The sequence below is a fragment of the Felis catus genome, chromosome F1 (assembly GCF_018350175.1).
Source record: "Felis catus isolate Fca126 chromosome F1, F.catus_Fca126_mat1.0, whole genome shotgun sequence".
Lineage (NCBI taxonomy): Eukaryota > Metazoa > Chordata > Mammalia > Carnivora > Felidae > Felis > Felis catus.
The window spans coordinates 57,788,821-57,813,776 of NC_058384.1; the positions used below are offsets into that span (position 1 = coordinate 57,788,821).

Here is a 24,956-nt window from a genome sequence, read left to right on the forward strand (position 1 = left end):
CGAGCCCCACGTCGGGCTCTGGGCTGATGGCTCGGAGCCTGGAGCCTGTTTCCGATTCTGTGTCTCCCTCTCTCTCTGCCCCTCCCCTGTTCATGCTCTGTCTCTCTCTGTCCCAAAAATAAATAAAAACGTTGAAAAAAAATTAAAAAAAAAAAAAAGAAAATGAAAAGCCAACGTTTACAAAATTTGGCTGTTTTTTTCTTCCTATAAAAGTGCTCTACTTTGTAAAGATGGAATTGACATTAAAGGAAATGGTTTTAAACATTTCCTATTGAGTCTTCACTATAACATAACTGTTCATCATTTTTTTTTTTAATTTTTTTTTCAATGTTTATTTATTTTTGGGACAGAGAGAGACAGAGCATGAACGGGGGAGGGGCAGAGAGAGAGGGAGACACAGAATCGGAAACAGGCTCCAGGCTCTGAGCCATCAGCCCAGAACCTGACACGGGGCTCGAACTCACGGACCGCGAGATCGTGACCTGGCTGAAGTCAGACGCTTAACTGACTGCGCCACCCAGGCGCCCCTCATCATTTTGGTTTATTTTCTTCCGAAACTTTCCACTTAGTACTTATTTATACAATAGTTGTAATATATATATATTTAATGTTTTATTTATTTTTGAGAGAGAGAGAGAGACAGAGTACAAGCTGGGGGGGGTGGTGCAGAGAGAGAGGGAGACACAGAATCCGAAGCAGGCTCCAGGCTCTGAGCTGTCAGCACAAGACTGACACTGGGCTCAAACTCGTGAACTGCGAGATCATGATCTGAGCCAAAGTCGGCTGCTTAACCAACTGAGCCACCTATACAATAATTGTAGTTGTAATGCAGATGCAATTTGTACCTTCTTTTTTATGTACGAGTATGTTATAAACATTTTCCACAGTTTGAAATAAATGTAACTTAAAAAAATTTTTTTTTCAACATTTATTTATTTTTGGGACAGAGAGAGACAGAGCATGAACGGGGGAGGGGCAGAGAGAGAGGGAGACACAGAATCGGAAGCAGACTCCAGGCTCCGAGCCATCAGCCCAGAGCCTGACGCGGGGCTCTAACTCACGGACCGCGAGATCGTGACCTGGCTGAAGTCGGACGCTTAACCGACTGCGTCACCCAGGCGCCCCAAAATAAATGTAACTTTTAATAATTAAAATTAGTCCACTGAGTTGATGTTTCATATCTTATATTTAATAGGATTTGGGGATTGTGCACTCAGAAAAGTACAACAATCATAATTGTAAAGCTTGATGAATATTCACAAAGTCAACACACCCATATAACAAATGTCCAGATCAAGAAGTAGAACATTACCAGCCCCCTTTCCACTTACTATCATCCTTTCATTCTCAAAAGGGGTCACAATCATGAATTTTATTGATTTTTTATTATTTTTAATGTTCTATTTATTTTTGAGAGTGCAAGCAGGGGAGGGGCAGAGGGAGGGGGAAAGAGGATCTGAAGTGGGCTATGCGCTGACAGGAGGGAGCCCGATGTGGGGTTCGAACTCACGAACTGAGGGATTGTGACCTGAGCTGAAGTCGGGCGCTCAACTGACTGAGCCACCCAGGTGCCCCCACGATCATGACTTTTAACACCATGGGTTAATTGTGCTTCTTCTGAAATACACACACACACACACACACACACACACACACACAGAGTCATCTGGTGTGTACTCTTTCTTCTGGCTTTTTTCATTCAGCATTATGTTTGTGTGATTTACCCACATTGCCACGTGTAGCAGTTCATTTTCACAACTGCATAGTATTCTCTTGTAAGATTTACCCCAGTTTGTCTAAATCTTGATAGGCATTTGGGTTACTTCCAGTTTTGAGTCATTGCAGATAGTGTTGTTATGACCATTTTTGTACATATCTCTTGGTGTACATCTGTAATAAGTTTCTGTTGGGTATGTATCTAGGAGTGGAATTGCTGAGGCATATTGCATATGCTATGCTTAGCTCTCAAAAGAGAGCTGTGGACACTTCTCCAAAAGAAAGGTACAGGGGCGCCTGGGTGGCTCAGTTGGTTAAGCATCTGACTCTTGATTTCTGCTCAGGTCATGATCTCAGGCTCTGTGGGATCGAGCCCTGTTATTGGGCTCTGAGCTGACAACACTGAGCATGCTTGTGATTCTCTCTTCCTCTCCCTCTCTCTACCCCTCCCCCGCTCACATGCGTGCAGTCTCTCTCTCTCTCTCTCTCTGTCAAAATAAATAAACTTAAAAAGAAAGCCAATCCACAAAGGATACAGAACAATTATTAAGTTGCATAGAACTTATAACATACCCTCAAAATACATAAAACAAAGAAGGGCCAAATTAAATTTTGTTTGTTTATTTTGAGAGAGAGAGAGCGAACAGGAGAGGGACAGAGAGAGAGGGAGAGAGAGAGAGAATCCCAAGCAGACTCCGAGCTGTCAGTGTGGAGCCTGGTAGAGGGCTCAAACTCATAAACCGTGAGATCACAACCTGAGCTGAAATCACCAGGTGGACTCTCAACCGACTGAGCCACCCAGGCGCCCTCCAAAATGACCAAATTAAAGGGAAAAGTAAACAAATCTGCAAATGTGGAATACTCAAAATTCTCAGGATAAGCTTTTGAGAATGTCAACTATTTTTTTTCATACGTAATACTAAAAAGGATTTTAATGTGCACAATATGTTCTTTTTCTTTTGAGTAATTTCTCCTGAATAAGGAAGAAGTAAGAAGATATAATTTTTTTACTTTGATATGAATATACACGTGAAATTCCCAGAGAGCTCCATCTACATGTGGTGAACGAGCTTCCTTATTCCTTTTTCCTCATTTATCCCCCCACTGGACCTCAGATGCAGAGAATTGTCTTATTTATATTCCTTAATTCAGAGCACATTGCCATCATCTGTACAAGGCCTCTTTCTTGTTTAAATTTATTTTATTTTATTTTTCACCTTCTTTTTCAATTTCTACTCCCACTCAGTCTCAAAATCCCACCCTTCTTGTATGTTCTCCCGGAGTATCCTTGGGAACGACAATTCTCGGAATCTCTTGACAGTAAAGTTCTGCTTTATATTTCACCAATGCAAAATTCTCATAAAGGATTTGGAAGGCGGAATAGATGTAGATGTCATTAATTTTCCTCCGTCTGCGGCATGCAAACATCAGCATTTGGACAGATGAGATTTTACAACATTTTACCGCATCAGCCGCAACAGTGAGTTCCTGCGGGTTTCGACCTGGTTGTCAGAAACCTCCTCATTCTCTGAGAGGCAGAAACATCCTTCCCTGACCTTTACTCCTCCATCAATGGAAGCAATTTTTACGTACTTGATTGCCTGTATTAAATCCTTGCTTGAAATACATTGCGTGCTGGTGTTTCCGGGACTGAATCTCGGCTGATAAAATATTTGGTGCCGGTAGTGACTGCATGCATATTTCTATGTGGGAAGCTGGGGTTTGTTATTTGACCTCGTTATGTTTGAAAGCGGTGGTGACATAATTGCCAGTGACATGGATATTAATAATCCATGGCATGCAATAACAAAAGCATTATTGAAATTATCACCTGTTGGTGCCTACAAATTTTCTTTTGAAGACGAGACATTGAGTGACCAAGTGCCTGTTGCAGTCAACTCTAAGTATGGAAATAAAGGCTACGGGGACTGTGGGGTGCGACAATGTCTTATGACTGTGAGAGTTTAAATTATCTGATTAAATCACAATCGAAGAACCAGAGGGCTTGGATGACTGAACCAAAAGAACCCCTTAGATGTGGTGGCTGCTGGGCCAACGCATAAAAAAGTCAGATCCACAATGTTGATCCTGCATCTTATAGAATTACATCGCAGGTTGAATTCACAGCCTTGCTGTGTCCCATGTGAAAATTATGACATTGCTTTGCAAAGGGAGACACCATAAAAAGTGAATTGGGAACACGTGGGAAAGGGTGGGCGGGTCTGATTACCTTAAAGCTCACATCTAACTGGCACCCTCTTCCCAGCAGCTCTTCCCTTATCTGAGGAGGCTAGGCTTGCTGGAAAAGTCTGCAAGCTTGCTGGAACTGCCTGGAACAATTCCCTTATAAGTGGATCTTAGTGTTCCTCAAAACCTGCTCCTGCCACTCCTGATTACCTATAGACCTGTAACTCAGGTCAGAGCCCAGCCTGTCCCAGAGGGATAAGTCCAAGTATAAGTACAAGGGGAAGAGATGGCTGATGCTCCTTGATCCCCCCTCCCCCGCCCCCATTACAAGAGAGATCGAAACAAACATGAAATCTGCTAAAGTTATTGGTTTGGGGGGATTATCAAAAGATTATGGGTTCAGTGTGTCCATTTCAGCCGCTGGGGACGGCTCTTGAGTTTTCTCTGTTGGTTGATTCTGTAATGATTTGTTTGCAAAATTTACTCAATAGTTCTTCCCACTCCTGTATACCCATCCCTTTGTAATGGGACTTCACCATCAAAAGAACTTCGCTGTTTGTCCGCTTCTTGAATCTGGACTTGAAATGTAACTTGCTCTGGTTATGGGACATTAGCAAACATCAAAGCAGAGGTTTAAAAAGTGCGTGTGTGTTGGGATTTGCATTCTCCCGCTGGTGGGAACCATTTTGCCACCGTTTAAACAAGCTTAGGCTAGGCTAGGTTACTAGCTACTAGCTACTGGTGGGTGAGTGATAACTTGGAGACCTGGAGAAAAGTCTCAACCATCCCAGGCAAATCTTTGGATATATGAATGAGGTTATCCTAAATCATTCATCCTTAAACCCAAAGAACTGCCCAATAATCCCAGGGAATCACAGAAATAGTATTTGCAGCTTTTAAAAAGTTTATTTATTTATTTATTTTGGGAGGGAGAGAGAGAGAGAGAAAGAGAGAGAGAGAGAGAGAGAGAGAATCCCAAGCCCAGGGTGGAGCCAGACACAGGGCTCAATCTCACGACCCTAAGATCACGACCTGAGCCGAAACTAAGAGTCAGATGCTTAACCCACTAAGCCACCCAGGAGCCCTAGTGTTTGCAGTTTTAATCTGTGGTTTGTGAAATATTGTTTATGCAGCAGAGCTTAACTGATACAGGTTGAAGCCTGGATTTAACTCTGTCCCAAAGAAAATAAATTGAGATGCCAAAATTCACTTACCTCTTTCTTTACTGGGTCATTGGAAAGACTCCAAAGGACACTTCCTTCAGAAAGGCATAACAAAATATATTGGTGAGGGGAGCACTTGCCTTCTTTGAAAGCTCTGTAGTGACTTTGAATGTTGGGAATGAAGACAGGAGGTGCTGCCATTGAAATGCACTTCTTCCCAAACAGCAGAGACCAAAACCCAACATTCAACCAACAGAAACCAAGTGAGCAGATTATCAGTATGGGATGCAGGGTTAAAGTTAGTAATATTGGTTTGACCCTCAGTAATCTTTCATTGATTATGTTTCCCTATGAACCAATAGGAGGGAAGCTGTACAAATCTTACTTGATGTACATAAATGAAAATATTTTAGATCTTCATTTTAGTCACCATAGTAGGGAGTTATGGCCCTATCCAATTTCTTTCTTTCTTTTTTGAAGCTTATTTATTTAATGAGAGAGAGAGAGAGAGAGAGAGAGAGAGAGAGAGAGAGAGAGAAAATGCAGGGGAGGGGCAGAGAGCAAGGGAGAGAGAGAATCAAGAATCTCAAGCAGGTTTCTGTGCTGTCAGCACAGAACCCAACAGGGGGCTCGATCCCATGAACCGTGACACGATGACCTGAGCTTACATCAAAAGTCGGATGGAACGCTCAGCTGACTGAGCCTCCCAGGTGCCCCCCTTTATCCACTTTCCATTCTTAACCACGTTTGTGGACCTAGAATCCTTAGAACGAAGTGTGGGGCAGGTCCCCTGACACCAAGTATGGATTATAAATATTTTTCTCAATATTCCAAAGAGACATTACAATCTACTGGTGTCATCATTCCACCAGTTTGAGTGAAGTATTTTACGTGTCTTTAGATATCCCTTATTCTCACCCATCCAAGAAAGACATTTCTTCAGTAATTTTCCTCCACATATATTTACATACATATAAACATGTATATTTAGAACCACACCAGACAGTGTTATAATCTTTACTTCAATCATCAGACATAATTCAGAAAATACAGGATGAGGAGGAAGAGGAGGAGGAAAGCCTATAGTAATTTACCCATATTTTTCTTATTTATTTATTTTAATTTTTTTTAAATGTGTATTTATTCTTGAGAAAGAGAGAGAGAGAGAGAGACAGAGAGACAGAGAGACAGAGAGACAGAGCACAAGTGGGGGAGGGGCAGAGAGAGAGGGAGACACAGAATCCGAAGCAGGAGCTCTCAGCACAGAGCCTGACATGGGGTTCTAACTCATGAACAGTGAGATCGTGACCTGAGCTGTTAAGCATTGGATGCTTAACAAACTGAGCCACCCAGCTGCCCCTCTTCTGTTTTAAATATTTATTTATTTATTTATTGAGAGAGGGGAGACAGAGAGAGGGAGAGAGAGAGACCACGAGCAGAGAAGGGGCAGAGAGAGAGAGAATCCCAAGCAGACTCTACACTGTCAGCACAGAGTCCAATGCAGGGCTGGATCCCACGACCCTGAGATCATGACCTGAGCCAAAGTCAAGTGTCAGATGCTTAACTGCCTGAGCCACCAAGTCTCCCCCACCCATATTTTTTCTTACATTGTTCTTCCTTCTTGATCTTCCAAAAGTTCCTTTTTTATCATGTTCCTTATGTTTAGAGACTGTCCTTTAGATATTCTTTTAAGATAGGTCTACTGGGGACACCTTTTAGTTTTTCTTTACCTGCGAATGTCTTGATTTCCCCTAATTCCTGAAGGATATTGTCACTAGTTACAAGATTCTGTGTTGAGAGTTTTTTTTTTTTCCAGCTCTTGAAAAATACTGAGCCACTCATTGCTGACTTACATGGTTTCTGTTATGAAGTTAACTGTCGTTCAAATTGTTTTTTCCCAACAGGAAAGCTGTGGCTGCTTTCAATATTTTTTTCTTGTCTTTAGTTTTTATGACAATGAAATGGAAGGTTCTCCACTTTGCTCTCCTCATGTCACCGAACCAAGGGACACAGAAGGGGGGGGGGGTTCCTGTGTTGTCTAAAGCTACCAATCCTCCAATATAATAGGGTTACTACTTTAAAACAGAGTCAGAAAGCATATATGTGGATTGGGGGAATTAGGGGTGCCTGCTGGTACTTTCTTGCCAGTGAAAAATGTAATGGAAGACGATAGTAACCCAACACAGACAGGGCCACCAAGGGTTCCGGCCCTTCAGGAATAGAGTGTTGGCTCACTATACTAGATCAAGAGCTACGGCCAGTGGAAGTGGTTATTGAAGGACAAAGAGATCATGGAATAAGTACTGGAATATGAGTTAAAATACCAACTATAGTCCTGGGATCGGTTTTAGACATGATGACTGTAGCAGCTATTCGTATTTTCTTAGGTGTATGTCTTTGTCTATGTTAAGCAGTATGGAATTTCCACCTTCCCTCTTCCTTTCCCCTAGTATTTTATATAAGGTATGCTGTTGGTGATTAAGTACATGTCTTTAGATTGACTCAACGATAGAAGGATTGTGGTTGAACTAGACAATGGTTGCAATGATGATGGTAGACCTGGAAACCTCTTTGTGGAAAGGATGAAGGCCACTTTATTTGTATGAGGGGTAATAGCATCACATGAGGCAGAGAGTGTGATGCTCATACTATTGTTGTTTGGAAGTTAAATACAGAAGGGTGCGAATGGGTCCCGGGCAGCCAGAAGAATGTCTGTTGTTCAGCAACTTTCCTCTGCCCTTCTAAGTGCTCCCTGCGTCGCTAAGCTAGAAGCTCACGTGTTCCAGATTCCACGGTCAGAAGGTTCTAGTTTACATTTCACTGGTGAGAGATGCCCTCGTTCGAATTAGGAACATGTTATTTTTCCTTCCTTGTTGTAGCAGATGTGTGGGCTTTGGCAGATCTGAGATCTTGCAGCAACCTCAGGGCTTCTCCCATAAATCACCTGCCTCAGTGCTAACGCAGTTGTAACCCTTGGTGGCACTTCCTCAGTCCTTAAGGGTGACTGTATCAACTTCTTGTTTTTTGAAGTCTGGTAGTGAACTAGGGAACCAGTGGTGGTCGTCCCTGCCCCTCACGCCTCCAGCCCTTCCAACGATTTTGAGTGCACCTCAGTCCCTGCTTTAAATCCCTTCTTGCCCGGAGGTTTGTATTTTCTTGCCTGTCTTCTCACCAGGGTACTCTTGGTAGAAGACCATTCTAATGCGTCCCTGAATGTGTGCTCTTGCAAACTATGTAGTGTGGTTCTGTGTACGCATGTGATGTATTCTTCGTTTTATCCATACATCGATGGAATTGCATTCTAACTTTCATTTTGTCTTTCGCTTGCCGTGTATCTTTTGAGATTTATTCTTGCCTTTTCGCGTATTACTGCACATTATGCCGTAGCATGTATTTCTTGCACGTAACTTATTCATTACCCTAGTGATCAAAAACTAGCTTGTCTCCGACTGCTTGCAACTGTAAACAATGTCATGGGAGACATTATTGTCCAGGCACACTTATGGACTTCTTTGGGATTTATATGTAGGGGTCCCTTATTGTTTTGTGTTGTTGTCTTTATCACATGCTAAGTGTGCGCCCAGTCACCTACATACTCACACACCCACAATGCGTGCTAATTCTGAGTTCTCTATTCTGTCCCATTGATCTCTTTGTTCCCGATGCAGAAGTGTCTGCTTTGATTAATAGGAGTTTATAATATGTCTTAATATATCAATATTATTTTGACCTGTATTTATTACTTTATTACTTTCTATTATATTTATGGTATATATTTTATTTATTAATCTGTAGATATTAATTTCCAATTTTTTATTACTATTTATACCTTCTTTTGTGTGAATTACCTATTCATCTTGTCTTCACATTTTTATTTATTTTTTTAATTTTTATTTTAGAGAAAGAGATAGAGAGAGCACGAGTTGGGTAGATGGGCAGCGGGAGAGAGAGAGAGAGAGAGAGAGAGAGAGAGAATCCCAAGCAGTTTCCTTGCTGAGCACAAAGCCTGACTCGGGGCTTGATCCCTGGAATCATGACCTGGGATCAAGAGTCAGATGCTCAACTGACTAAGCCACCCCAGTGCCCCCACGTTTTTATGTTTATAGCTTCCCCTTTTTTCTTATAATTTTGAATCAGACTTTGTATCTTACAGAAAGTGACCTTTGTCCACAGTATTAATATAGAAATTCTTTTGCTCTTAACATCCAACGGACAGCTGGGTAACTGTTATGAGAGCTAAGAATCATAGAATTCACTGATGAGTGATTGTGTGTGTGCATGTGCACATGCGTGTGTGTGTGTGTGTGTGTGTGTGTGTGCATCTATCAAATATGTGCTGAGGAACAAGGACAGCGGTACAATCACCGAGGGTTAGGGCTGGAGTGTTAGTCTAGTCATTTACAAATGAAGGCTCAGAAAAATTCAATCCTTTGCCAAAGTTCCCACAGCTCATCGTTGGCAGAATTGAACTCGGACCCCAGGGTCCTGACTCCCAGCCAAGGCCCTTTTTTTTGGCACACTTTCTGGCTTCTCCTTCAGGGAATAGTTGACAACTTGTTGGAGGGTAGGGGGAGGCTGAGGGAGCCTAGGGCGGGGGCTGGGGGGGAGTGGTATATGGAGGCCCGCTGGGGGGGCTGGAGGACTCTAAATAGAAACACTGCCTCCTTCACAGATTTCAGCCACAGTACATCATTTTTGGCTTCGCGTTTTTTTTCTTTCTGTGTCTGTTTCATGGCAGCTGGGTCCCCTACAGCTTTGACTGCTAATAACGCAGCCCAGAGTTATGCAGTAAGTAATAGCAGACCGAGAGAGAACCTCCGGGGGAGAGCAGACCAGTCCTAGGGGTACCCCTGACTCCTATCTGCTGGCGGGGGGTGGGGGGCTGCTGCGGATTGTAGCAGGCACTGTCCAGGTCCTTGAGAAGAAAGACTTTCTGGAGGGAATGTAAATTCCACAGAAAGTTCTAGAAAACAGGGAAATCATGAGGGAAAAATGATTTTGTGGACGTGTTGTTCTGCAAGAGTCAGGCACAGAAGACTGAAGACAGGAGGGGAGATGAGTAGAGAGCCCCATATTTTCATAAGACGCCTGTAGATTAGCACCGGCGTGAATGGCCGGGAGCGGTGTTGGGGTGGCCTGAGAGACCCTCTCGGGGGTGTCTGAGAGTGCCAAGGTGGAAGGTGATGGTGTTAACCATGATGTCACCACCACCACAATCTCCAACATTTATTCAGAATTGGTGAATTCCAGGTACTGTGATAAATGCTTTATGGGGTGATCTCACTGAATGCTTACATGGTTGGACGGGTTGAAGGAATTCCTCAAAGTCACCACATAGAGATGGGACTGGGGTGTAAATGTGCCTTTGATTGACCCCACAGCCCACGCTTCCAACCACTTGCACAAGCAATGAATGGTTTTCCTTTCTTCCCCACTTAATTGACTTCTGCATCCAAGCAGCAAGCCCTATTGGCCCGTCCTTCTCGCGACACCACGTTAGCCCATGATGTGGTGACGTCTCCCTCCCTGGACTCCTGTTCCAATGGCTGCTTGTTGTACTGATTTGTGCCCTCAGGTCTGAAAAACAAACACATTTTCTCTTCGTGTATGATTCTGTGTTTCTTCCTCTCCTAGACTATACGATTCTGAAAGTTTACTCATTTCTGTAACCACCGCCCCTCTCCCCCCACACCAAACGTAAACCACAGTGCCTGACCCCCGAGATGCTCCACAGTATTAATTTATTTCCTGAAATAAAAGCCAGGCCATGTCCGGGAGAGAAGAGAGCCAGAGTCCTAAAGCCCTGAGGTCCAAATTTGACTTCGAAGTCAGTCACCTACTATTTTTGAAAACTCGGGCCTCCATTTCTTATGTACAAGCCAAGCATAATAATAAGACCTGCCTCACATGACTGTTGGGAAAATCAACGAGGAGGTTGTCTGGACATCCTTTGGAAGAAGTCAGTCAGAGAAAGACAGATATCATATGATTTCACTCATCTGTGGAGTTTGAGAAACTCAATAGGTGAACATAGGGGAAGGGAAGGAAAAATAGGATAAAAACAGAGAGGGAGGCAAACCATAAGAGACTCTTCAATACAGAGAACAAACTGAGGGTGGCTGGAGGGGAGGGGAGATAGGTGGGGGGATGGGCTACATAGGTGATGGGCATTAAGGAGGGCACCTGTTGGGATGAGCACTGGCATCATCGTAGGAGATGAATCACTGGGTTCTACTCCTGAAGCCAAGACTACACTGTACATTAACGAACTTAAATTTCAATAAAAAAAAAACAAACCCTAAAGAACGACACACAAATGTTGTAACGGTTAGATATTCCTACTGTGTAAGCTGAAATGATGCCAGTCCTGCCACGACTTCATCCTCAGCCTGGTTTAGTTTCTCTCTCACCAGTCCCTCTCACCCTCCACGCGCTTAAGGTGTTTTCTGGATATTCTGCGACAGCATCCCGCCCTCTACGCTGACACCGTCATACAAATGACACTCAGGAATCGTGTTTGCATCTCCACTGTCCCGCAGAGCATCTAGCATGAATAACGAATTAGTCATTAGGAAATGAATAAAAGCAACGAATGAGTACTCGTACGGATGAGCATTTGTACAGAAGAACACCTTTTAGACCCTCCTAATGGTACGACGAGGCCAGCATGGCAGACAGGGGAACTTTCTAGACTAAGTATAAAAGGAAAATGGCTTTTTTGAGGCTGGATGCTCATTCTTCAACCAAAAAACCAGGAACTGGAGTGAGTCACCTCTGGAGTTCTAGTCCTGCACCAGAATTTTACAATTTCGTGAAGTGCGTTGAGTAGCCAAACAACTTACAATGGAAGAGGCGCCACCCAAACAATAAAACACCCCTTTTTTGACTTTACCAAAAGCTGGAACTATTTCTCTCTAGTTATTCATGTTTTATGTATTTTTAAAAGATAAAACGGGGACAAAACCAAATAGCGGCATCTGTTGTCCACATTTCTCTTCCTCTGACGTCCTCAGGATATTTTCTTCTCTTATTTTTTTTCAGATCACATACATCTGAGAATTCAAGGAGGAATGTTTCACTTACTGTTAAACAGCTTTCTGGGCTGCCAGTGAATCAAGAGAGGTGGGGGGCGGGAGGTGGGAACAGGGCCCCCAGTCCCAGGTGGGGAGGCAGGGAGTCCCCAGACGGGGATCCCCAAGCTGCCGCCAAGCTGGAGACTTGAGTTACTGTCACGGCCACTGTCCGTGCATTGCCATTTGGTTTTTGCTGTGGATGGAAGCCTCGTTATTGAAACAATTTGAGGAGAAGACTCAGGACAACAAAGCGCTGGGACAGGCAGGACCACTGGCCCAAAAGAAACTGGGAATGGAGTGTAAGAAAGCCTAACAGATTTGTAACAGAAACTCCTCTTGACGAAGCGTCTATCCCACTGCCTCGCTCTGGGCGCTGCTGAGGAAATGCTCTTCCAGGCCCTTGAGCACACACGTCCAGGCTATTATCTGTGGTTTTCTGGGATAAAGACTTAGATCACTTCTTCCACCCCTGCCAGGAAAGGGTTATTACTGAGGGTCTACCAGCCTGAGTGAGAGAGTTGACAGCATCCTGCTCCAGGCTTCTGATGGCTGGGACAGCATGGCAGGCTGGCCCTTGAGTGTGTTTTTGTCTGTTATCTCCCCAACCAGCCTCATGCTTTCCACGCTTAAAATCTTTGCATTTGCTGTTCCCTCCTGGGATGCTCTTCAAAATATCTCTGTCTATTAAAATCCTACTCGTTTGTTGCTATGAAACTCAAATACCATCCCTTCTGGAAGCTTTGCTGGAGTCCCCAAGCAAGAAACACTCCCTCTTCTGAACTTGCCCAGCAACAACTCTAGCTACCGTCCCCTTGGCCTCACGCATCCACAGCCGGGTGCAACGGGCATTTGTTTGCTAGCTTTTCCAGTCCTCTTTGGTTCTAAGCCTTAGAGGGCAGACACTTCTTGACTGAGGCCGACCCTCTTTCTCCTCCTTTTCTCAGTTGGATAACTGCAGTGATGGCCTCCTAGCTGGCTGCTCCGACCTCCGGTCTCCCTGCTCCGTGAATCCATGCTCCACGCTGCCCCAAATCTTCTAAGATGAGATGAGATAAGATAAAGCCTCTCCCTTGTTAAAGCGCATTATGCGTTCCTGTTGCATTTTGACAAAATGCTGCATGTAAATCTCCCCACAATTTGACTTCTTCCAGCGTGTCTGGTCCCAACTCTACCCCTTCCCACAAGGACCCTATCATCTAATGTTGGTGAACCGCTTGCTTTTTCTGGAACGTCCCATGATTGTTCCTGTCTCTTTGATGCCAACCCCACTGCCTGGAATGTTTTTCCCAGACTTGATTACCGGGAGAACTCCTACACCGTATTTGAAAATTCAGTTTAAATATTACTTCTTTGTCGGGGCGGGGGTAGGGGTGGGGGTGGGGGTGGGGAACGTCTTCCTTCTCTTGGCAATGATTCGCTTTGTAAAGTCTCCTTTTACAATACACATTATATAATGGTGATTACATAAGATGAGACACATACGGAACTTCAGGTTGTCTATATATATGTTAGTTTTATAATTCGCTATTATTATTCTTAGGAATGGTATCAGAAGGCCAAGCCCTGGGAAGGGAGAAAAGTTATCACCAGAATGAAGAAAGCCTCCTTCAGAGTGCGGATGAGTCTAGAAAAATACTTTCAGCTTTATTAGGTACATATATCAATATCTAGCAGTAGAGAAAGTCACTCCTTCACAGAATCAAAGTGGTCACTTTCCCTTTGCTCTTTTATTCCCAACTTTAAAAAAGACATAGTGAGTCCCAGCTGCTGCACTTAAGGGAGTTGTATACTTACGGAGAAGCTCATTTTGGGACTCTTGTCGTGGCTCAACCAGTTTTGTCTGCCTGGAACGTCTCCAGCTTCTTAGATATCTGGGGTCACCACATCTTCAAGGCTCAGTTTCTTCCCCACCTCTTTGATAAACTGTCCCCCAAGTTTTCTAGTCCATTGGGCTGTTTTTCTGACCCACAAAATCATTTTTCCCTCATGATTTCCCTGTTTTCTAGAGCTTTCTGTGGAACTTACATCCCTCCAGAAAGTCCTTCTTCTCAAGGACCTGGACAGTGCCTGCTACAATCCGCAGCAGCCCCCCATCCCCCGCCAGCTGGGAGTGGGAAAGAGGGGAAAAAGGTCATTTTCTAAAGAGGACTATTATGGCAGCCTCTTGTGGGGCAAACCAAACTCGTCCACGGTCCTTGTTGGGGAAAGCAGACTTTCCCTTAAACAGGGGCACTCCATGCCGAATGAACGGGAGGGTTCTGCTTGACTGAAACATGAGCGAGCATTGTCTTCTTTAAGGACCAGAGCCTCCAAGCTCTGGTAGTGAGGAACATGTGGTAATCCTGTCCTGGAGCTCCTGAGGTAATGACTGACCTTCCAGTCTGCTTTTGGTGAAGCCTGCTTCCTCATTTCCAGGTAGATTCCTGCCTTCTATTATTAATAGCCTTATGATAACTTCTGTTCCCCATTTTTAAGGGTAAGGAAGCCATGAAATGATTCAGGTGTCAAATTCCTATGGAGCAGAAATGTCTCTGCTGCTGCGCCTTGGTGGGACTGGGCCTGTAGAATGTTCCAGTAAGTGCTGGTTGATTCATTGATTGAGTTAATTGGATTGAATTTAACAAGATACAAAACTCTTGGTATCTGTAGCTGCTGCTTCTCCCAGTGTCTCCCGCAGAGAATCTAGCCTAGACGTGCGCATATAATAGGTGCTGCACATTTATACGATGCTTGTGGCCCGAAAGACTGGCTCTAAATATCTGGATTCATTTGTTAGCAGGTGCTGCGACAGATTGGCTGAAAGAACATAAGGAATTTTATGAGCCATATGGTCTTCATTTGTGTCTCTAAACTAATGCTGAAAATGACAATTCCTTGCCAACCTTGACAGGTGACGTTAGAATCAAACTTTTAAAGGCTCCCCTCACCCCTACAAGCGCTATTGGGTTAGCATTGTACAAAGAAGCTTCACATCAATTCACTTATTTGAGGTTCACACAAACTCTGAGAAGTAGTTATTATAATTACCTCGATTTTAGAGATGAGGAAATTGAGCCGTGAAGAAGTTAAGAAACATCAGCCAAGGTCTCACTCATACAGTAAATGGCAAAGCTGAGATTTGAATCTAGCCTTAATCCCAGGGTCTCTCAACGGACCCAGATTCTGCCTACTCACCAGTCATCAGCGTTCTTTTAGCTTCCAGGGGATCTGAAAAGTTGGAAGGAATGAAATCATGGTTCTTGTCACTGGGGAAGAAAGATGACTGTCTGAGCTCCCGTTGTTCCGTTGAATCAAACACCTTCAGGGATGAGGAAATACCTGTAGAACAGTATGGTACCTCATCACGTGGGTAGTCTTCATCAGTGTTCATAAATTACTTGAAGGCTGGATGTGGAGGCCCCGATCAAAGGCAAATCATCATAACTTGTGTCTGTTTACCTTATAGCAAATCCATTAGGAATTAGAACTGTTAGAAATGGAGTGGTTGACATCCCCTTCCAAACTTCTCAGTCTTCAACGAATAACGAATGGAAAAACAACCAACTAAACAATCCAACTGCTAAACAATCCATCTAGCACTGAGACTCTGAAAGAGCTCTGGGGGCATTGCTGTCTTGGAACATTACAACATGTTTTTCAGGATTACAAGGTAATTCAAAGCAGATCATAGAGGAGCAATGACAAGATCTGCTCCAATTTGGGAGAGGAGGAAACTGTGAGGGAGGCCTCACGTGGTGTATTAACATCACGAGTCCTTGAAACCAGGTTCCTTGTTGAAGGCGTTGGGGGAAGGGAAGGGAGGGGACCACAAAAGAGCTTCACTTGTCTCCACCCTGCCTGTGTTACTGAAAAGCCAGCAGAGAGTGGGATGCTGTGGGGGCACCCCAAGGGAGGCAGCAGAATTCGTGAGATCTAGAAATGAAATGACCCGTCTGCCTCAGGCTTGGTTTTACTCTTGATAAGCTCCTTCACAGAGACAGGGCGGGGGGGGGGGGTTTGATTGTTTCCCCTTTTGTCCAAAGTTGGGTGAACTTTGACTCAGTTAGCAGTGGTTGACAGGCATGAGCAATGCCTTCACGAAGACGTCTGACTTAGCTAAAATTAGTGCCATATAATCATGACTTCATGTTGCCCAATATAATCCATCTTGTGAACAGAGGGGATGATGTTTTTCAAACGGTTTTTAGCAGCATCATCAAAAAGAACTTGTAATCAACTCTCAATCATTCCTCCTGAGAGAGAGAAACAGAGTGGATGATACAGATGACACACAACCCTGGAATCTTTTACATTTGGTTTTGATTAATGTTTGCATTTCATTGGCATGCAGGTGTTCCTAATGTTCCCAGAATTGAGATCAATTTCAGACTCAGCACTGAAGCCACAAAGAAGACTAGAAGTATCTCTACAGGCCTGGAAAGGTGGAGCCCATGGATGGACCAGAGAGGGTGGGATAAAATCCTTCCTAACGATGGCAAGAACAGTGCTTTACTTGTCATGACCGTACAAAACACTACGCCATAAATGGAGTGCCCTGTACTCTTCTGTTGACACGGAAGGCTAAATGTCCTGTTTTAGACGCCCCTACACCAGATTACGGGGAAATACAGTATAGCGAGGAAAGACATTGTCTTCTTGGTGATGTTGAGGAAACCAAACAACTTTTGAGTCAGATAACTTTGGTTTTGAATAGCACCACAGGTACTTTCTAGATACACGGATCTTGAGCCAATTTACATAAAAGCAACAAGGGTATACTACTGTTTACCTCGGTTATTGTGCACAATAAATGAGATTTTGTGGTCAGTACGCCATAAACGTTATTATGCTGTTATTAAGACCTTGACTCAGGGGGCGCCTGGGTGGCTCAGTCGGTTGAGCGTCTGACTTCGGCTCAGGTCATGATCTCGTGGTCCATGAGTTCCAGCCCCGCGTCAGGCTCTGTGCTGATGGCTCAGAGCCTGGAGCCTGTTTCAGATTCTGTGTCTCCCTCTCTCTCTGACCCTCCTCCATTCATGCTCTGTCTCTCTCTGTCTCAAAAATAAATAAATGTTAAAAAAAAAAAAGACCTTGACTCAGGTGAGTGATGCTGGTAAGGAAGGAGGCTGTGCACCTGTAGAGACAAGAGGTATATGAGAGATCTCTGTACCTTTCTCTCGATTTTGCTGTGGGCCTAAAATTGCTCTACAAAATTAAACTCCTAGAAAAAATAGAAGGAGTACTTGAACCTAGCTTGATTCATTTTCTGAAGAGGAAGTTGGAGGTGAGTTGGAAGTATGTAAACTAGTCCGTAAATAATTGAGCATAAACTTGCATCAACTGGGCAAACCGATAAACTTCCACTAAGGAGGTCTAGAAAGAACAGCATACGTCACGGACACTTGAGTTAAGTGGACATTTATATCTGAAATTCTTTAAACATTTTTTTTTTAGTGTTTAGTTGTTTTTGAGACAGAGAGAGACAGAGTGTGGGCGGGGAAGGGGAGAGAGAGAGAGAGAAGGAGACACAGAATCCGAAGCAGGCTCCAGGCTCTGAGCTGTCAGCACAGAGCCTGACGGGGGGGCTTGAATGCACAGACCACGAGCTCATGACCTGAGCTGAAGGTGGAAGCTTAACTGACTGAGCCGCCCAGGCGCCCCATATATATGAAATTATTATTCACCAAAGTGCAAGGCGTCAAGTGGGAGTTCAATGCACTTAATTATACTTTAACTCATTGAAGATGAATGGATGGGAGACTCATGTGCAGTGAGCAGTCATTCTTAATGTGTAGAGAGTTTTGGGTAGAGAACTCAGGGGGTGAGCTTGGTGGATCTTTGACACTCTTTGGCTTTTTTTTTTTTTAAATGTTTATTCATTTTTGAGAGACAGAGACAGAGCATGAACAGGGAAGGGGCAGAGAGCGAGGGAGACACAGAATGAGAAGCAGGCTCCAGGCTCTGAACCATCAGCACAGAGCCCGACACGGGGCTTGAACTCACGAACCGTGAGATCGTGACCTGAGCCGAAGTCGGACGCTTAACCGACTGAGCCACCCAGGTGCCCCTTGGTAACCACCATTCGACTTTCTGCTTCTGCAGGTTTGACTTTTTTAGAGTCCACATACGAGTGATACTATACAATATTTGTCTTTCTCTATTTGACTTACTTCACTTAGCATGATGCCCTCAAGGTCTATCCATTTTGTGACAAATAGCAGGATTTCCTTCTTTCTCTTGGCTGAATACTCTTCCATTGTAGACACCACCACATCTTCTTTATCCGTTTGTAGTGAATCTTTAAATACTGAACTAGATGCATCATATTTTCTGTTGCCTGTTGGTCACTTGGTGAGGTCTTTTGGAAAGAAGTGAAGATAGCAGCTGGATCTTTGAAACCCAGGGACAACCTAGCATTCCAGGAATTCAACCAGCATGCTTCTCATGAGCTGGCACACATTGATTCCACATCACCTTCCATATTAGGCTAAAATAAAGCCTGGCTTAGGTTTTTAAAAAATATTTATTTATTTTTGAGAGAGGGAGGGAGAGAGAGAGAGAGAGAGAGAGAATGAGTGGAGGAGGGGCAGAGAGAGGGAGGCACAGAATCCGAAGTGGGCTCTAGGCTCTGAGCTGTCAGCACAGAGCCCAACACAGGGCTCGAACCCACCAACTGTGAGATCATGACCTGAGCCAAAGTCAGATGCTTCACCGACGGAGCCACCCAGGCGCCCTAAGCCCTACTTAGGTTTTATCTGAGGCTTGGATGGAAAGTTATACTCTATCCCATCCCATAACAAAAGTATATATATATTTATACTATATACTATACTGTATACTATATAAATATATATATATACACACACACACATATAGACATGTACAAAAGTATATATATATATATATATACACACAAAAGTGTATATATATATATATATATATATGGTTTGGCTCTTTCCCTGCTCTGGTACTTTTCTAATCAAATCAGCAGTCTTATTAGCTACGCTCTACTTTCCTCAGTCTCTTCACTGTCACACTAACAAGGAGACAGGAGACAGCTCTGGAGATGAGCACTGGGGATAAAGATATAAATGGCCTTGCACTGGCCCTCAAATGGCGGCCTCATGGTTTTTGGTAGGGTCAGCGTGTTGTAATTGTGTGAAAAATGTAACTGCAGAAGTGCAGAAATAGAAGCCCAAAGAAAGGAAGTTACTTTCCGGTAAGTTCGAGTCAAGAATAACAGAAATGAGCAAAGCCTTCAGAGTACGATGGCACCTGAGTTGAATGTAGTCATTCGACTTTTGATTGTTTATCGAGCAATAATTTTTATGAATCTGGTCTGTCCTTCATGCTGGAGATACAGCAGTGAATAAAGAAGCAAACGATAAATAATAATAACAGCAGTGAACAAACACTAAATAACAATTAATAAATATTTATTATATTATATAGTATTAAGGGAAATGGAGAAAAATAAAGCAGAAAAGGGAGCTAGAGAGTCCAGGTGTGGAATAGGTGGAATATTAGAGGGTGAGTTTTGATCTTTGTGAAGATGATACTTTTTGAGAAAGCCATTTTGATGGTGGCATCAAATGTCCTGATTAAAATGCATAAGCTTTGTATTAGTTACTCAGTAATATGTGTAACAGACACTCTTGATTCTTACTCCGAATCTAACTCCAATCTCTTTTCGGACAACTATCACTTTCTACTTAGTTCATTCTTGTATTGTTTGAGTTTCTTACAACCATACATTATTATATCCAGAAAAACAAAACAAAAAAAAATATATATATTTTTTATTTGAGAGAGAGAGCAAGAGCAAGGGAGAGGGGCAGAGGGAAAGAGAGAGAGAATCCATGCTCAGTATGGAGCCTGATGTGGGATTCGATCCCACGACCCTGAGATCATGACCCCAGCTGAAACCAAGAGCTGGGTGCTCAACTGACTGAGCCACCCAGGGGCCCCAGAAAAACAAGAAGTGTTTTTAAACTCTGGGACTGGGTTGGATTTTTAGGGACACACTAGTTGTTATTCCCTAAACCATGACTATAAAGGAAGTTAATTATATGAAATATAATATTTCATATTAGAGCAGTACTTACAGAACAGTACTCAATTGAGAATTTCCCGGGCTGTCTGGACTTAAGAATAAGAATAATATTTTGGCTTGGATATCCCCCCACCCATGTTTAATGTGTTACTCTAAATCAGGGCACCTGTAAGAAAGAGGTGTGCACCAAATGGAAAAGTAAATACCGTATAAAGCAAAGCAAATATATTTGGTAAATGCGAGTACTGACTATGATCATTGTAAATGTGAGGAGAAAATTCGAGGAAACAAATGAGTTCCTCAAGAATTAACAGATACGATGGTGCTCCTGGGTGGCTCAGTCGGTTGAGCGTCCAACTTCCCCTCAGGTCATGATCTGGCGGTCCGTGAGTTCGAGCCCCGCATCGGGCTCTGTGCTGACCGCTCAGAGCCTGGAGCCTGTTTCCGATTCTGTGTCTCCCTCTCTCTCTGTCCCTCCCCTGTTCACGCTCTGTCTCTCTCTGTCTCAAAAATAAATAAACGTTAAAAAAAATTAAAAAAGAAAAGAATTAACAGATACGAGATGGTAGCCACACTTGTGGGAAGCATAGAGAAGTTAAGTCACTATGTTGTACACCTGAAACTAATGTAACATCGTGCACCAACTCTACTCAAATAAGAAAAATAAAAAAAAAAAAAAAAAGAATCAGCAGACACCTTACACAGAAGTTTCCGAGTTGGGAAACTTTTGAAAACATAGGACTTTTTGATGACATTTAGTTTGCCAGAACATCCAACTCATTCCTGATAAAAATCCCTGATTCCTTGAAACAATCACGTTGAAATGGATCGGACCCCCTTTCCTAGACTGGGGCACTGTCTGGGGGCAGTGCTCGGGCTGAGACGCTACAGACCCGGGCAGAGAGTGACTTTCGCTGGAGTCTTTGTGGTTCTAAGACTGGGGAAAAGAGCCGTCCACACTTCTTCCCTCTGCGTCTCCAAACTAGTTTGGTTCAGGAGTTTTAAAAAAAGGCATATCCCTGCAGGAGAATTACTTGGGGGTTTCATCAAAAGTGCAGATGCCAGGGGCTTAGCTCATACCTCTAATCAGAATCCCGGTGTCCGTGCTTTCTTCTAATAATTACAAGTACGGATGCCGCTGTTACCGGTTCGAACTCAGACTTGCCGTGTTAGACGCTAACAGGAGTGATTCAATTATACATTCGTTGATGTACATATCATATGACAATTTCTCAGCCAGAGAGGAGCGCTGCCCCTAAAAGGAAAAGACTTTTGCTCGGGAATCCCAGGAGAGTGTTGTCCGCAGGCTGAGTGAGATCTGTGGATTCTCAGCAAAGACGTCCGTAGCTATCCAAATTGCCCTATCTCTGGAAGTCCTTCTCCCGCACCTCAGGGAAGGGCTGCGACTCCCAGAGACACTTCGCGCGCCGGGTAAACTTTGGCTTTGGTCAGTTGCTCTCCCCTCAGTCGCCTCGGAGGGTGTCAGATGGCTTATCTCCCTCTGGAGCGGCAGTCCCAACGGCAGGCTGCAGGCCACCCCCGCTTATCACCACTTTACACGGCTTCTCCAAGCAAATGGTGAGCCCTTCTTGACTCTGGGGCGAGAGCCCTATTGATGATTAACTTCAGACAAACATCTGGTTGTCATTACCAGTGGCAGCAGACCAGAGCGGGGCGCTGGACGGGCTGGTGTGGTCACCTCGCGACCATCAGAACTAGCTATAAAGAAAATTTAACATATCCTGTAATTACAGTCTGCCCGGCACAGAGGGACGGAGGCCTCTGCAGATCTGATTTCAGGCCCAGAGAAAATGTTGATTGTATCTGTTCCGCACATTTATTTACTCAGAGGTCGGGAGGCCTGCTGAAATACAGCCACCCCGGCCCTGCTTTTTCTGCAGGCCCAGAGCGCCTTCTTGTTTAGGTCAGGAAGCTCCTGCGTGGCTCCAGGCGGATGGTCCCTTAGTGCTTTTACAGGCTTTGGAATTTGGGCGGGTGGACGTGGAAGGGAGGATCTTGTCTGGAATCAACAATCCTCACCCTCCGCGGCGCAGGGTGCCCTCTTCAGGTGCCCCCCTCGACCTTCCGGCGATGCCTCCAGTGGCTTCCCCAAAGGCGTCTTCTTCCTCCCTTGGCCGCGGGGAGAGAGTCTGTGAATTCACACCTACGGCTCGTCAAATACGTGTGAGACACGCGCTGGGCATTGTGATCACATTTTCTCATTTGCTCCTCACAACTCCCTGTGAGTCACACGTTAGCACACCCATTTAAAAAGGAGGGAAACTGAGGCCAAGCGTTGTTAATTTGAAGGCAGTAATGGTGTCTCCCCTGACATAACGTAGGAGAGAGACCTCCTCACTGCCACCCACAGTGGAAGGGTGGTAATGAGCTTACCCTTAGGGTCTTTGTGGATTTTTTGGCAGAGTGACCTCAGTGCTACGGACTGGAGAATTGGACTGATAAATGCCACGACTGTCCTGGGATAGGAGCCATGGAAAGTCAGTAAACTGGACACGCCAGCCTTCCAGGTATGAAACTCTTAACACTGAGACACGTGTGGAGAAATAAGAGTAACCCCCAAGCTCAGAGGTGATATCATCAGAAGGGCGACCACAGGATTCAGGCAGTTTAGTGGGGGTCAATCACCCAAGATGGGCAGTTTGTGAAGTGGGTGGGAAGGGCTGGTTTTAAAGCTATGAAGAGGCGACGGGTTGAGTCTTTGGCTTCCGTTTGTCCCTCTTTCAAACCCTACGTCCCTGAACTGCCTCCTTTCCCCCCTCAAATGCAACCCTCATGAACAGACTGCATGAATTTGTTCAGCCAAGGGGTTTAAATGGCTCACGTCAAGGAGTGGAGAACAGTTCATGCATTAGCAAGTTGATTAGGGAAGTTTGGGAGTAGACGGTGTCCTAACTCATGGACAGGTTAACCGCTGCAGGGAGGCTGCCCAGGAGGAAGTAAGATCTGGAAGCCCTCCAGTGGACGAGTGGGCAGGCACAGGAGAGATACCACACTGCGGCTTCTGCGGAAACCTAGCCCCGATCCAATTTTCCATAAATTGGGACATGATGCAGGTTACCAGGTGGGGACTTGGACTCAGTTACCAGCACGGCATGTAAAAAAGGGCTGGGGCAGAATTGCTTTTCTTCCACCTGGGGACAGGGGCAGGGCAAGGCAAGTTATAGGAGGACTGGCTTGATGCTCACTTGGGGTATCTTCGATCATTCTTGTCAGAGACCAGACTTGGGGGCAGGGTTAGCCCAACAGCCATAAGTGAAGGAGGAGGAGGGCTGTGTAGGAGCTAGGCCTCCCTGTCACACCTGCCACACCCCAGATCACTCCTGGCAGGCCTTGCCTACTCTACCTCTGGCCATTTCAAAGAGGGTAACACTGAGGAATTGGAAGGTTGGCATGCATATACCTGGACATACCAAATGGTGTATATGCATGAGAGAGCAGGTGTTCGGGGAAGTATTCTCCCAGCTTGGTCTCTTTCATATTAGTTATCATGAAAATTCCAGAATCCTTGGCAAATTTATACAAGTACACAGAAAATCTAAACAAAAAAAATCCACTGTAAGTGCTAAAAGAAAGTAATAATGATATTCTTATGCTTTAAAATCCTTGGGGCGCCTGGGTGGCTCAGTCGGTTAAGCGTCCGACTTCAACTCAGGTCACGATCTCACAGTCTGTGAGTTCGAGCCCCACGTCGGGCTCTGGGCTGATGGCTCAGAGCCTGGAGCCTGGTTCGGATTCTGTGTCTCCCTCTCTCTCTGCCCCTCCCCCGTTCATGCTCTGTCTCTCTCTGTCTCAAAAATAAATAAACGTTAAAAAAAATAAAAAAAAAATAAGAAAAATAAAATCCTTCACATTTAGGAGCTGATGTAATGACAAATAGAGGGAGATTTCTAGTCAATCGATATCTAAGAGATTCTGGTTAAACGTGATGCTTTTTTCCCACTGAAATGCCACTAAAGTGACGAGAAAGAAAAAAAAGGAGTAAACTTACAAGAGATAAGAAAAGAACAAAATCTGGAAACTGGAAAGTGACTAGACCAGTGGTAAAAAGCCGCAGTGTGGAAAGAGTTGAAAATTAAACACCTGTTGGCAGGAAGAACCAGTAAAAAAAGTGAGCTCCGAATCCTGGGGAGAATCCCAAATGGGAGGCACCAGTCTGAATAAAGAGCCCCGGATCTTCTTCACCAACCTTGGAAGCCAGGCTCCTGCCGTCCCCTAATTTCTAGACCACTCACAGTTGATTCTCAGGGTAGGCAGGAAGGGAGAGGCCCTGTTCAAGCATACCAGGCATAGCAGTGGAAGGGGGCATCACACAGAAATCAGGAGGATTAAGTAAAGGTTTACATACCAACCATTGATATCCCCAGCTTCCTTTTCTGAAGCAGCTTTTGGAATGTGTATAATCAGGGCTATACCCTCCTGGCAGGGAACAGAATGCTTTGTCCTTGGGGAAACTTGCTGAAGAGAGAAGAGCTAAAGACACACAACTCTGAGAGGTTCCCCAAGGGACGACCAAGTCTCCACCTATAATGAAACTCACAAATGAGAAGAAGACTTCAAAACAAAAATGCTTCTAAAGAAAATTAATATTTCACTCATACATAGGAAAGAATAATCAAGGGACACCAGGCATTTGAGAAAAGCCTCTAAGATGAAAATAGAGACTATAATTAGAACAACAACACCACCACCAATAACAACATCAGAAAATGGGAACTCAGAGGAAGGAAAGACAATGTAAGCAAGCAACGCACACTTAAAAATAAA

At 44.3% G+C, this 24,956-nt stretch overlaps 1 long non-coding RNA gene across 5 annotated transcripts in view; it reads left to right on the forward strand.

The window, feature by feature from the left end:
* LOC109495764 overlaps window positions 1-24,956 on the forward strand; it is a 70,443-nt gene that overhangs the window by 31,781 nt on the left and 13,706 nt on the right. For 3 of the 5 annotated variants that reach the window (XR_006591751.1, XR_006591750.1, XR_006591749.1), the window contains exons 4-6: window positions 15,585-15,788; window positions 16,470-16,560; window positions 22,595-22,699. This is a non-coding gene — a long non-coding RNA (uncharacterized LOC109495764). Of the gene's footprint in view, window positions 1-15,584; window positions 15,789-16,469; window positions 16,949-22,594; window positions 22,700-24,956 lie in introns of those variants that run through there. The other 2 variants (XR_002739187.2, XR_006591748.1) reach the window with 1 other exon arrangement.